This window comes from Eumetopias jubatus, unplaced genomic scaffold, assembly GCF_037043125.1.
Source record: "Eumetopias jubatus isolate StellerSeaLion01/CBP00866 unplaced genomic scaffold, mEumJub1_p1.0 scaffold_3, whole genome shotgun sequence".
Taxonomy (NCBI): Eukaryota; Metazoa; Chordata; class Mammalia; order Carnivora; family Otariidae; genus Eumetopias; species Eumetopias jubatus.
The window spans coordinates 37,828,192-37,843,632 of NW_028274809.1; the positions used below are offsets into that span (position 1 = coordinate 37,828,192).

Genomic DNA, 15,441 nt, shown 5'->3' on the forward strand with positions numbered 1-15,441 from the left:
TAGGGAACAGCATGGGGCGCTACATCAATCATTCCTCCACAAGAAAAATCATAATTTTTTTGACCTTTCTATTGGTTTTATTTTATTGCCTTTTCCCTTTGGAGTTAATTGACTTTAATAAATTCTTTAATCCTTATATCAAACATTGATTTCTATTTAATCTTTCATTGTAACTGTGTATATTTAATGTGTATTTTCCAAAATTCTATGTCTAAAGTTTACTTCTAACATGTCTTTATCCAAACAATCTCTGCAATATTTAGATGCCAATATGGCAGAAAACATCATAAAGTGTTTGGTGGCCACAACCTATAAAAGGAACTAGTAAAGGAGGTGAGACAAGGAGAGAAAAGGGCTTTATAAAATTTTATCCAAAGGTCAGAATTTTAACTTATGCCTCTCTTATAAACTACTCTTTCAAAATATATCAATCATTTCAATAGTGTTTTTGAATATAAGAAAGAGAGAGAGATACTTCTGACTTGATTTCTGTGGTTATGGAAAAGGTGCTGTGGATGTGCTGCCTTCACAAAGTCAACATGAACAGTAATCTTCTTGGCTCTAAAGAACACTCCCCAGCTGCACATTTATGAACTCCCATGAACTCACTGAAAGTGGGTTCAGGGATCCATTAGGCATTTTATCTTATTATCCCTTGCTAACACTACTTTTAAAAGAGCTGAAGAAAGAAATCCCTTGGAAGACCAGGTCCTATCCATTTATATCCTAGAAGGGATCCTAACAAAAAACCACCTGCTGGCAAGCCAAACCACTTATCTTGAGATAAGAGAAGGAACCATAAACACATTCATTTTAAAGTATTCATCTTTTAACTATAGGCCACTAATATTGAATGACAGCTGCCATAAACTCTAATTGGCTAAGGAGCATTAGAGCCAAAATACTCTCATATTTGCCCTACAGATTTCTGGAAGCATGTCACAGCACATCCTTGCAGCTATAACCATTTTAACCCAGAGGTTACTCTTCTAGGATGTTTATTTTAGACTCTGAAATTTAAATACTGTACTCAAAAAAAAAAACATAAAGACTTTACAAAATCATTATATAATGCAGGTTATTGGGACAATGTATAAAATAGAGAAAAACTGAACCTTCCTCCTACACCTACATTTTAAGCCATTCAACATGCCCAGTTCCACTGGTTTCCATCAATCATTATCCATGATGATAACGAACCAGAACAAATAGGCAATCCACCAATTACCCTCATTTTGCCCAAACATCAGAGCCTTTTCCTAACCAATCTACCTAAAGGTTTGCAATTAATCTTTTTATTCTCCTTCCTACCAGCTATGGAGGAATTAATATATAAAAAGGACACAGAGATCACACAAGAGGCAAAAATAAAAGGAGGAGAAAAAGAGGGCAACTTAGATAATTCTCCAACTGGATAATGAGCTCCTGAATAATTGAGAATGCTAAGAAATGGTGCCCACCCCATTCACTGAAATTTTTTTTAAAGTTCTCTTTTAAGTCAAGGGCAAGCCTTTTAAAGAGCTAGTAACTGTTCCACTCATATGTGCTTTGTTCCTAGAAGCAGGTACTTTAAAATACTTTCTTTATTAATTTTTCACTTTTTATAGATTGATCCTAAGCCTCACCAAAGCAGAAGGAGAAAACAAAACAAAACTAGCAGACCTGGGCAAATCAGGATACCTTCCCTAATAGTTGGGATTTTCCTTTCTTTTAATACAGCGAAATGCTTAAAATGCTGTCTTCTATTTCTTCACCATTCCGAACCCCATCTCCTCACCCCACTTTTAATATTAACTCAAGGCCACAGTCTCTATGCCTCACTCCAAATCCCTGCAGTGCCTAGAATGGTGTCTTTGGGTTTTTTTGTGGAACAGTGTCTTAACCATAGTAGGTGACTAAGGAATAGTTCTTGAATTAAACTACATTAGAAACACCTTTCTGTTACACACACACACACACACACACACACACACACACACACACACACACACACTAGTGAGTTATCAAGAAAGCCAAAGTATCTAGAAAGGTGTGGCAGAGAGATGTCTCAAGATAACAATTCCTAAACCATCACAGGCTAAAGAAAATACCCAAGTTCTCAGCACAACCCCCTTCCACAGGACCAAAGCACTGAAACTAGCCACATCTCATCAGATTGTGACTCTGTGTAATGAGCTACTGTTGAAGGGCCCTGCAGTCAGTATGAGTAGCAATGGTCAAAGAGAGAAAGTATGGGGAGGCTCCTAGAAGCCTAAAACAAAGAAACTTGGAAATATTTTGGATCCTTTAGTCAGACATGTCTTACTCATTCACCATTCAAGAGAATTTATTCTAAAATAGCCCAGTTTTGCTCCATGAAGGGTATTTAACAGTCTAGCCCTAAACAAAATTGGGAATATACATGTAAAGTGACCCGAGCCCATAGTTTCAGTAACTTCCCTGAACATCTTTAACTTCTCTATTTCCCCTGCCTTGTTAAACTGACCTTGTAGTAATAGAAACATTCAACAAAGAATTTTACCATAGTCGTTTATACTTCACAGTGGCTTTAAACATGGGAATAAAGGGCTCTGTCCCATGGTAAAAAGATCGGTTGCTGAGTTGGTTGGTTTGTTAGTTGGTAGGTAGGTTAGTTGGAGGGGGGCAAGAAGTCCATTCTAATACCCCTGAAATCATAGTCAATAAGGCCATCTCTAAACAGCAAGACAAACTTCACCAGGACCATTTGTGGTAGCTTCTGGTAGCTTCTGCCATGAAAGGGGAAAAAAAATGGGTGGAATTTGTGTGGAGAGATTAGGACCAGCCTTATAAGCTGCTGATCCTTATAAGCAACAGCTGAGCCCCCTATAATTCTCATCCAGGTTAATGACTTTATCCTCTTTTAAAAAATAAAATATCTTCTGATTAGTATAAATTATAGCAACTGCTCCAGAATGCTGCTTTGCAGTGAGTGGGGCAACAGGGAAGAATAGAATGGAAATGACTTCCACAGGCCTGATCTAAACACTGTTATAGGGACAGTAAGAGCCTGGGCTTGGCTGCCGGCAATAGACACTGCCTAGTCTGTAACTTCCCTTCTGAGACACCACCCACTTTCATTTACCTGTCAAGGTGGCCCTTATTTTCAAAACAGTCAGAATCTATCCATGTGAAATTTAAGAGAGCAAGCACAGAATGTGACTTAGCCTTAACCCCTCACTTACCTTCCCTGCCAATCTCCAGCCAACCTGTCCCTCATAACCCTGATGTCCATAACATCTGCTCTCTCAGAGCTTTGATACGGAATAAAGCGTGAATATCATAAAGAGTAATTTTCTACATTATTCAGCAGACTATCTCTATAGAAAAGGAGAGAATAGAAGATAAAATAAACCCTTTCCAGACAGAATAAAAAAAACTTTGAAAAACTTTGAAGGACTTCACCCATCCTTCTCCTTATGTAAGAATTTCTGTGAGTTACAAATGCAATTAATAAAACTGCAAACGCCCCTCAAGATGTGTCCGGGTAGTGCAAAAATGGTTCTCTAAAAATTATGGAGGCAGATGACCTATTAGATTACAGAATTCAGAAATTTCAATGTCCATACTTTGTAGCTCAGCCGGCCTGGCCACTAATACAAGCAGCTGTTTGATACAAATTGATAAACTACAGATCTAGAACATACATCACTTTTCTTAAGCTTGCAAGGAGATGAAAAGTATCAAAGGATAAAGCATAGTAGGAAAAGAAAGTCTCTTTACACAATAAACTACTAGGAAGGAAAATAAAAGACTCAGTTATTTCATTTTATTTTTAACCCCTTAATTTTTCACACAAAGTCATTAAATGTAAAAGAATCCAAACACATCTTTTACTCAAGATACTGCACTAAATAGTTCAACTGCAAAACATGTGAGGTTTAGTTTAGTCACAGAGTTTTCATGTATTCTATTTTGTGAATAACACATCTGTTGGAGTCATGTTTCTAACAACACAAATTGTATGGTTTCTTGAACAAAGTAGTAATTGAAGATTCTCCTTGACTGATTATTTTCAAAATCATCTCTTTAAAATGGGAGGTTGGGATATGTGGTAAGTCTTATATGCTAAAAGGCCACTATCTTCTCTTTATAAAGGCGTGATCTAGTTATAAGAACCCAAGTGGCACATATTCCTTTTCAGACTACTTTCAATTACTTTTACCACTTTCACCTAAAGCAGCAGTAATGAATTTTTCTTTATTCCAGAAGTTCTATGACTAGCAGTCATTTGCACAAATTACTGCACACTCTTCCATGCAGATTCACCCCCTGGGGATGACTTCCTTTTCTCTCTTACTCAATGAGACATGTTTATTACAGGACAAAAATAGCAACAGAATAACTTCAGGCAATAAGTTGGATTCAGTAAATGGATTGGCATTAGGTATATTGTTTTCTCTTTTCTCCATTATTCTGTAGCCTCACATGATCGACTACAGAAAGGATGAAAGATGATATGAGTCAAAGAATGAGAAACAAAGATGGAAAAAGCACACGGAAAAAGTACTCTGTACCATTTATTTTGCCAGTTACCTAGGCACTGTTTTTACCTTTTCCATGGTTTTTTGTGAGAATTTCCATCTGCCCAGAATCCAAATGCATAGCTTTACCATCCTCTACTCCAGAATCAAAATGTATAAAATGCTCAGCCTTTGATTATTCCTATAAAATATCCTTCACTCACTCACATCCCTTCTACCTAAACTTCTGAAGCTCCTGAAAGCTGACAATTAAAAGAAGGAATTTTTGCTGAAGATCCCAATGAGTCATCGTGAGTCACAGAAATGGCCCAGGCCACTTCTGCTAGTCTGCTAATAACAGAGGTGCATCATTTCCAAGTGAAATGGCCTGGCCACAGAACCAAGAGTGAAAGAGGGGACATCTCCATCCACCATAGAGGAACATACTGCCTCATCACCTGGAAGTGGGGCTGTGTCCCCCTGGAGTGCTCATAAGACCACTAATACAAATGTATAAACTAAAAGGAGGGAAGTGTGTATAATAAATGTCACTCTGGCACAAATGAAGCCAGAAAATGACTGACCTAGAAAATTTTCCTTTGTTTATTCATGAATCTAATTTTAAAACTAACAATTAAGATGAAGAATAAACATTAGCGATTACAGTATCTCATTTAGTTATTTGACACATTCCCATGCTACAATGTTCTCATTCCAGAAAAGTTAAAGTTAAAGAAAAGCATTAAGAAAAAACATCACCAAAGGGAATAGATATCATCTAAGTATATTAAGACAATGACTATGATATATTTTTCTCCAGATATTTTTCTAGGTATATTTATTTTCATGTTATTGTGCCCAGATGTGTACATAATTGTGGATCCTTTATTTCATTTACTGTTGTAACATCTAAGCTATTAACAACTCTTTATAAATATCATGTTCATGAATGAATTTAATCTTGAAATTAAGCAAAAGTAGAGACAGTGACTCATCAGTGATTTAACACACATGCAACAAAAGAAAGTTCAAAGATACATTTCCATCATTAACACTTCATCGTATTGTGTCCATAAATACTTTTCAAACTGTAGGATCTAGTGTAATTTAAGAGAGAAAAAGAGAGTTCCCTACCAGTGCTTAACAACTTTCAAAAAATAATCCATTTCAGAAATCTTCAGAGCTAAAAACCATACCAGTGACAACAATGTTAGTCTGGATTCCACTCAGAGCATCTTAAGTATTTATCTAAAACATATCTCAAGCATCAGCTAGTATCTATCTCACTTCTTTAAAAATCTAATGGGGTCAAGAGAATTTTTGTATCCAAAACTGCCTGGAAACTCCTAACACCTCTTTACAGTTAAGACTTAATACCAAATAAACATTTACTTGCTTAATGTCACTGAGTACAGAGCCAGGGAGATTTAACCTTGACAGTTAAGCCATTTGTGGTGAATGATAATGTAAATTAGAAAAAATTGCTTGTTCAAAATGAACTAATATATCATTCAGCATATTTACTGAACAATGCTAAAGGAAAAACTGACACTTGTATGAAAGAAAGGTTCTGAATCTGTATATCTTTAGCTGAAATTTATGTACATAATAACTAGATGCAGATACAGAGCAATATACCAATTCAAAAATATCTCATACCATCAATTGGTATGAATGACCTTTGGCTCCAAATTTAAGCTTAATAGTCTGTGCATTTCTCAAAAAAAATAGGTCCTTTTATGTGCTTTTCCTAAAAGAGAAAAAAACTACACCTTATTTGTTTATTAATTTTCATAATAGCTTGCCATAACTTCATTAATGCTGATTATAAGTATTGGTTTGGGTTACTATTCCTGACAAACTGCACAACCTTAAAATTTTCCATAATACACCCAGATGTTGGTACTCAAATTATTTTGTCTTAGAAGCAGAACTATACGACCTATCCCCTGGGAAAAACATTAATATTTCACCCACATACATTTGAATCAGAAGTCTGACCCATGAAGAAAGATGTCTACTGAGAATCCTCCTCTCAAATAGTCCTTCCAAATAAGCCAGAGAAGTTTCTAAATCTAGAAACAGTGTAGCTGTTTCTACAGATTCTCCAGAATTTTTGTAAAGATGCTCTCCAAGTTGACTTACATACTATTTGGATGTTTGCCTTAAAAAAGCTAATTTTGTTCATTACAATGCTCCTTTTGGCCTTCTACCTTTCTTCTTTGTATTACCAGCATTAGCAAAAGGCAGAAGGTTACCCTCAGAATGAGAGTGCCAGGACATACCAGCAAATTAATATTGAAATCTCAAAGACAAGACACACACAGGAGAAGATGAATACACTGGGGAGGGGCTCACTGTCACTGGCAGCACCAAGATGAGTTTAGGTGATAAATGGAGTCAGAATTAAACAATATTGAATTATACAGGGAGAAAGCCATTCCCCTTTTGGTTCATTGTCAATCCTGATTACATCATGGAGAACATCTAAGTTTGGTGCCAGTTTTTAACACCACTCTAACAGTAGCTGTGATAGATTAAAGATGATTTGCCATTTTTTGCCTTGAGTCTGGACTGGCCTTAGTGACTCTTCAACCAACAGAAAGTGACAAAGGTGTTATGGGACTTCAGAGACTAGGTCATAAGAAGCCCCAGAGTGTCCACCTAGACCTCTCTGGACACTTACTCTTGGAACCCAGCTGCCATGTGTGAGAAAGACACACCACATAAAGAAGCAATGGGTAAGTGTTGCAGTAAACAGTCCCAGAAGAAGTCTCAGGAAACAGGTAACGTCTATCACCCAGCTGAATGAGAGAGCCATCATGACATCCAGCCCAATCAAACCTTCAGATGACGCTTCCCCCAGCTGCTGACAGAAACTGCATGAGAGACCATTAAATAAGAACAATCAGATAACCCAAGTCAACCCACAAAACCATGAGAGGTAGTAATAAAATGTTACTTTAAGCCATTAAATTTGGGGTGGTTTGTTTTGCAGCAACTGATAGCCAGAATACTTCCTGTTCTTTTTCAATAAAAAGAGAATAAACTCAGGTTTAGCAATTGCCACAGGCCAATAGCAGAAAATATAAAAAGACCGTTTTCTTTTAATCTCATTTACATTTATGGTAATTGATAGTGAGGGTTTTTTTATGGTAATGATTAGAAAGAGAAACTTCATATGAATATATTTAGGTTAGACAAATTTTTAGGATATCAAGTTAATTATAATTTGAGTTTGAAAGCTTATAACAAAATATGTGATTGTGAATGGCTGACGTTTGGCAAACATTACACAAAGAGATGAAGAATGTTAACATGGGAAGGTCCTAAAAGAAGAAACTGGGATTAGAAAACAGAAATCTGTTATTTTGTTTAGGAAAGGTAAAATAGGAGTGAAAGATCCAGAAGTGGGTTCAGTCTATGCCTGACATGTTCTGAATCTCCATATTCAGATGTCACCACTTATTCCTGAGTTTTCATTGCAGGATCAAGGGCAACTCTGACCTCTCCCACACGGTTTGTTTGGGGGCTCCATAGCATTGCTGCCCTGATACTGTTTAGTCTATGTAAGGTTTTAGAGGTTAAAAAAAAAATCACAAAATGCCCACGGAAGTTTGACAAGTTATTTCCTGACATGTTGTGAACAGGAAGTTCACACATGTTGTAAAGCAGCAAAAAAGGATCCATAAAAATGAAAGAGAAAACAGGATTCATGAAGATGAGAGAGAAAGCAAAGGCAAACCAAAAGCTGTAACAGGCAAACAACAGTTTGAATACAATGGAAGATGACCTTCAAAATAAGATTGACTTTGATTCAGAACATGTTTGGAATACAGAAGGAAAGAAGACGGATGTGCTATGAAAGAAACAACTTTAAATATTATACTTAAGAGCCTTTGAGACTGAGCAGAAAAATCAGGCCATTGGTTAGAAGATAAATCAAAATGAGAAGAGACTAATGGCAAAGGTGTGGGAAAGGTTCGGCAGGAGGTTTTGCAGGCATAAAGGAGGTCTCAGAGAGTGGATGAGGGAGAGAATGAATGACAGAGTGAGTGAGTGAATGGAAAAAATTGTAACTTCAGTAGAACTAGTAGACCATTACCATTAGTGATGGATGTCCTTGGGCTTTTGTAGTTACCAAAACAGCCAGTGATTTCCTCTATAAAAAATACACGCTTGAGGAGTGCCTGGGTGGCTCAGTCAGTTAAGGGTCTGCCTTTGGCTCAGATCATGGTCTCAGGGTCCTGAGGTGGAGCCCTGAGTCAGACTCCCTGCTCAACGGGGAATCTGCTTCTCCCTCTCCCTCTCCTCCACCTCCACCCCCCGCTCATGCACTCTCTCTCTCTCTCTCTCTCAAATAAATAAATAAAATCTTTAAAAAAATACACACTTGAAAGATGTGGGTACAGACTCTCCTTGGCTGTGAGTGGCTACAACACATCAGGCTTGCATTCTCAGTGTCATATTTACAATTTGACAGAATTATAAATCAATACATTGCAGAACTTAAGGTCCATTCCAATACTGGAAACTGAAAATTTAAATCTGGGAAAGCCAAGAGTCTACTGTATTCACTTGGGAAGAAGTTTCTTCCCAGAAGCTGAACACTGATGACTGATTAAGCAATCCACTGGCTAGAACTTAGCTACCCCACCCGAAATCCAAGCTAACCAATTTTTTTATCCAACTGATTTTTTAAAACTTCCCCCAACATATTTTATAGCATATAAACAAATCCTTCACAACTCTGAAAAATTTATTTTATATTTTTACTTTATCATTCAAATATTTGCAGATTTTTTCTAAATTCTTAAATGTTTTCAGTGTGAGAAACTGCATGTGTTGTTCATAATTTCCTAGCCAGTATATTCATAAATTCATTTTGTATTAATTATTCAGATTATTAAGAATTACATCACTATTCACAAAAGTCTATCAGGAAAAATCAAAATGGATTCTTAATCTTTTTATTTATAAGCCACTTTTCCACCTTAAAAATAGCTGTTTTATGCTACATCTCAGGATGACCTACTGCTGTAATTTATTCAACAAATTGGTAGGAAAACCAGAGCTAGAAATTTATATTCCCTTCACTTTATTCTATGTTCAATTCTAGATTGTCCCCAATTATTATGGAAACCCTAAATGTTTAATCTGTAAGTGCTCAGAATTTTCAGTCAACCACTTAGGTCCTCAGAATATGAATATTTCTCATTTATGACCCACAAAATGAGAAGCATATTTGACTGAGCTGCCACCTGCCCTATGGTGACAGTCAGATCAGCATAGTACTTGACAGTGTGGCTCTGGAATCAGTCTCAGCTCTCTGGGACCTGCAGTAAAAAGCATAAGCCTTCTGTGCTTCAGTTTCCTTGTCTGTAAAGTGTTGACAATGCTCATGGGTTTGTTGGGAGAACTAAAGTGACATGTGTCACATATTTCATATAATGCATGGCCAAGTAAGTACTATATACATTTTAGCTGCACTCTTACTGTTGTTTTTATCAGAATTTACCACGACCAAAATCAAATCTATAAGGTGAATTTTTCAGAGCTCCCTTCACTGTCAATACCAATGAAGATTCACCTGAAAAGATGTTTGTAATATAATTGCTTTCAATTCCCAGCAATTAAGAATTTATCCATCATCTTGCACTGGATATCTCTATCAGTGCCCAGAATTCTGTATACAGGGTGCTTTCCTTAAACAACACAGCCCAAATGCAAAGAGAAAAAATTACAGAAACATAAAATATAGAGATAATAATGCAAGATTGTATAACTGTTAAGTTATAAAATAACAACTTCAACATCTGTAGAAATTCTAAGATCAGTGTTGACCAGAGAAGTCAGTTGATATTTTGGAAAAATACACAATTTCTATTAGACCTTAAGTTCCAAGAAGTGCATTTCATGTGGAGAAACAGTATGATCAAAAAGTGGGAACAAGAGTGGAGTATGCATAAAAATTAAGGGACAAAAATGGACAAATCTTGGTTGGTAAGTACAGGTATGTTTCTCCAAGCATAAGCTAAAGGAACATTTGTTTGTGTATTTATTAAAATTCTACTTATATTTTTATTTTCAACTTCTACCTGTTTAATTAAATTGCTTTTATTAGAAGCTTACATCTGTAAGAATTAAATATGAGTACCTTTTCTCCATGCCAATATTGTTAATCAAGGCATTCTTACCACATCTAAAAGCTTTTTGCCCCCCCCGAATTTTGAGAAGGACCCCAATTACTAAAGGTGCCTCTTATTTTTTGTATTTCATAGGTTCCATGCTATTATAATACTCAACAAAAGTTAGATGCCTAACATAATCTGAGTGTCCCCCTAAAATTCATATGTTGAAACCTAACATCCAATGTGATGGTATTTGTAGGGGGTACCTTTGGGATGCAATTAAGTCATGAGGGCAAAGTCCTCATGAATGGGATTATTGCCCTTATAAAAAGGGGCCACAAAGAGCTCCCTCGCCCCTTTGCCCTGTGAGGTTATAGTAAGAAGACAGCTTTCTATGAACCAGGAAGCTGCCTTTCACCAGGCATCAAATCTACCCACACCTTGATCTTGGATTTCCTAGCTTCCAGAACTATGAGAAGTAAATTACTATTGTTTGTAAGCCACCTAGTTTATGGTATTCTCTTATAGCCACCCAAATGGACTAAGACATTTGCTGTTGTTCAATATAAACCAACTTTTCAGAAGAAATATAATCACTAGATACCAAAAACATAAATATACCTTCAATTTCATTTCTATATCCTTTTTCATTAGGCTGGGAAATTAAACTGCTCATAAATCAAAACACAAAGGGCTTACATGCTTTAGTTTGCAATGAACATTAAATTGGCTTGCACATAATGTTGGATATTCTTCCATTTTTGGAAAATGGCTGCAAGAAATTTATAGAAAATATGCCAATTCATTCCACTCTTAAAGGTATATATTCTTCTAGAGGGCACAAGACAATAGCAGGTGTATCTTTTTATACCATATTTTGTCCATAATAACTGCAATAATTTGAATATGCATGACCTATGTGAGCAGCCTTAGGTACTTTATCATGTTTTATTGTATATTTATTCTATTTTATAATCATTTCATTAATTTCAATTACTTCACTTAGCAGAAATGTTACAAGAAAGTGAAGCAGTCATTTGGTTAATAATTTTTCAAAAGATAAGGATACTACTTCAGGAGCTAGAAAAAGAATAATAATTTCCAATTCCAAGAAAGAAATCTCACTCCTCCTCAGGTGCTCTGTCCTGTCTGTAACTGATGTAGCACCTCATACTAATGTGTGGTATCCAATTTCCTCATGTTTCACAAACCACTCAACAGAAAAAGCACCAGCAGGAAAGATGATACCAGTGAGCCTCCCAGGGAGCATTCTGAGACAGTCAGTGGAAAAGTTGTCTCTACAACACTACCCCATAGGAATAGCTGTACTATTCTCAACAACATTGTACTTAATATATTACATTCAGTAGTATAATTTGAGAGACCAATAACAAATCTTGAGTTACAGAACCAAAAATACCAAAGGATAAACAAGAACCCAGTTGTTATTAACTTTGTGTCAAAGGATAGCATATATTAAATTAATCATCACAATGATTTTACATCATAGTCATTATTATCCTCATTTTACACATGAGAAAATTAAAACAGAGAGAGGTTAAGCGGCTTCCCTCAGATCATTAAGCTAGTAAATGGTGTGGCCAAGATTCAAACCTAAGCAATCTAACTTAAAAACTTGTAATTTTTCTTCTAGTGACAACATAATGACAGTTTATTTCTCATTCATGCTATAGTCTAATACAGGTCATCAAGGAGGCTCTGCTCTTCACAGTCACTCAGAGAATTAGGCATACAGAAGGTATAAAGAGCGGCAGTCTGACTTGATTTTTCGGCTCAGGTCATAATCTCATTGTTCATGAGGTAGAGCCCTAATTCAGGCTCAGCACTGGGTGTAGAGTCTGCTTAAGATTCTCTCTCTCTCCTTCTCCCTCTGCCCCTCCCAGCCCCGTATGCACTCTCTCTCAAAAAAAAAAAAAAAGAATACAGAAAATGACACATATTTCCTCACTCATGAAAGCAGGAAAAGGAAATGTACAAATCTTACACCGGCTCTTAAATCTTCCTCCAGGAAGGAACGTAAATCATTTCCTCTCTCATTTCATTGGTCATCACAAGTCATGTGGCTATGCCAAACTTCAAAAGAGATGGGAAAGTTAATCTGACCATGTGCCAAAAAGGCAGAGAGCCAAAATATTTTGGAACAGAACTAATGACAATCACAAAGGGAGTTAATGAACAAAGGTCTCAAAGACAAAATTGGCAAGAAGGTGGAACCTCCAAGAATAACCTCAATATTTTTGAGTTATGTTGAAATACCATTATAGCAAATGGTATATAGGATAAATGCACCATAGGGGGAAAAGACTGTGTTTCAGTAGAGAACTATGTATTGTCTAGAACATACCCCTCTGGGTTATCTGATGCTGATTTTATGGGTGTTATTTTACAGTTCTGTAAATTGCAGATAACTGCAATACAAAACAATTCTTGTCTATAGACTTGTAAATTCTGTGTTGTCCAGTAGAGGTTAAATTGACTTATCTCGGAGTGCCTGGGTGGTTCAGTAGGTTAAGTGCTGGACTCATGATCTCGGCTCAGGTCATGATCCCATGGGTGGTGGGACTGAGCCCCCCATGGGACTCTGCACTCAGTGGGAGTCTGCTTGGGATTTTCTCTGTTCCTCTCCCTTTTTCCCTTCCCCCACTTGCTCTCTTTCTCTTTCTCTCTCTCTAAAAATAAACAAATAAATCTTTTTTTAAAAAAAATTGACTTATCTACCTCATGGTGAAAAAAGCTAGTTTTGCCTCTATTTGCCCACTTATTTCAATATTCTCGATCTATAAATGTGTCTCATGTATAGATTCTTCTGTAAATTGTTATAGCATCTTCCTGTTTCCTTCATAATCAGTTAAACAAAATTTTCAACACTCTCATTTTTATTTCTGCATAAAAGTCATGATTTTACCTTTTAAAATTCTTTTAACTAAACCAATTATTTTTATAATAAACTTTAATTTTCAAAACTATTTTATAGAAAAATTATGAAGATAGTACAGAGTTCCCATATACCCCACATTCAATTTCCCCTATTAACATCTTACATTAGAATGGTACATTTTTTATAGTTAATGACTCATTAATGATACATTATTATTATTAACTAAAGTCCATACTTCATTCATACTTCTTTGTTTTTACTTAATGCCTCTTTTCTGTTCCAGGATCCCATCTAGAATACTACACTACATGTAATATCATGTCTCCTTAGGTTCCTCTTGGCCATGATACTTTCTCAGACATCCTTGTTTATGATGGCATTGATAGTTTTGAGGAGTACTAGTCAAGTATTTTGTAAATTGTCCTTTGATTGGGATTTGTCTAATGTTTTTCTCATGATCAGACTAGAGTTATAGGTTTTGAGGAGGAAGACCACAGAGGTAAAGTACCATTTTTATCACATCATATAAAAAATGCATACATACTATCAAATGACTTATCACTTTGATGTTGACCTTGATCACTTGGCTAATATTCTCCAGGTCTCTCCACTGTAAAGTCACTTTTACCCTCCTTTCCATACTATTCTCTTAATATCAGTATGAACTCATAGACACTGAAATTATGGATTATAACCCTATACTACTTTATTTTATTTTGTTACTCAAATAGTTCCAGTTAGGCAATTGGGAGTCTTTCAGTTGGCTCCTGTGTCCCTTTGATACAATCCATAATTGTGGGCTTGTTTTTGTTGTTGTTTGGGGATTTTTTTTTTTGGCCATTTGTTTTTGTTACTGTCATTTTGTTTTGTTTTGATTTGTTTTTGAGCACTTCCTTACTTTCTGGCACTACAAGATGCTTACAGGCCCCATTTGTATACATCCTGCCCAGTTCTGGAATCATCCATCTCTCTAAGGAAACCTGGTTCCTTTTATTAGAGAATAGTATTAGAAACCAAGATCTGGCACTAGGTATGCTTGTTCCTATCACAGTGTCATTGTTTCTAGGTACTCTCAGCTCTCAGAGTAAGGAGATACATGTGCAAAAACTAGCCCACATGAATATATACATATTTATAAATATTACTATATGTATTTTTTTTATCTACACTAAGCTAAGCATGAGGTCATACTGATGTCTCCAACTTTCATCCATTAGCACATGAATAATTCTAGCCTCCTCTCCTGGCTTATTTGTAAACTCCCACTCCAACAATGAGAAACCTGGCTCCCATCATCTGCAACTCATTTATTTAATTGTTCAATTCCAATATACATACATAACAGTATCAGAATTGTTCTCCCATATCCCTATGAAAAACAACTTTTTTCAACTCTAGTACAGTGCTTATGCACAGTTTCTTTTGTCTTACACACTCATTTCCAAAGTTACTTAGGTCAGCACCCTTTTCCATCACTCCCTTCAGTGAAGCTGCTTTATACATTTTTAATACAGTTAGATTGTTTTGTCACAATCTGCATTCAATCCTGGGATCCCCTGACCTCCTAAATGATTTTTTTTCACATATTAAGATTCACTCTTTGTGCTATAAAGTTCTAGAGGTTTTAACAAATGCATAGTATCATGCCTCCACAATTACAGTACCATACAAAATAGTTTCACCAGCATAAAAAAATCCCCTGTGCTTCACCTATTCAATCCTGAGCCCCTCCCTGCTGGCAACCACTGATAGTTTTACTGTCACTATAGTGTTACCTTTTCCAGAATGTTGGAAATATACAGTATGTATATTGGAATCATATAGTATGTAGCCTTTTACCTAGCAATATGTATTAAGGATTAATTTATGTCTTTTTGTGGCTTGATGGCTCATTTTTTTATCATTAAATAATATTTCATTGTATAGATAT

The 15,441-nt window shown here is 36.0% G+C and overlaps 1 protein-coding gene across 4 annotated transcripts in view; it reads right to left on the reverse strand.

Moving 5' to 3' along the window:
• Positions 1–15,441, reverse strand: part of PLCL1 (phospholipase C like 1 (inactive)) — a 335,868-nt gene that overhangs the window by 212,837 nt on the left and 107,590 nt on the right. The gene's annotated exons all lie outside the window — the stretch shown is intronic.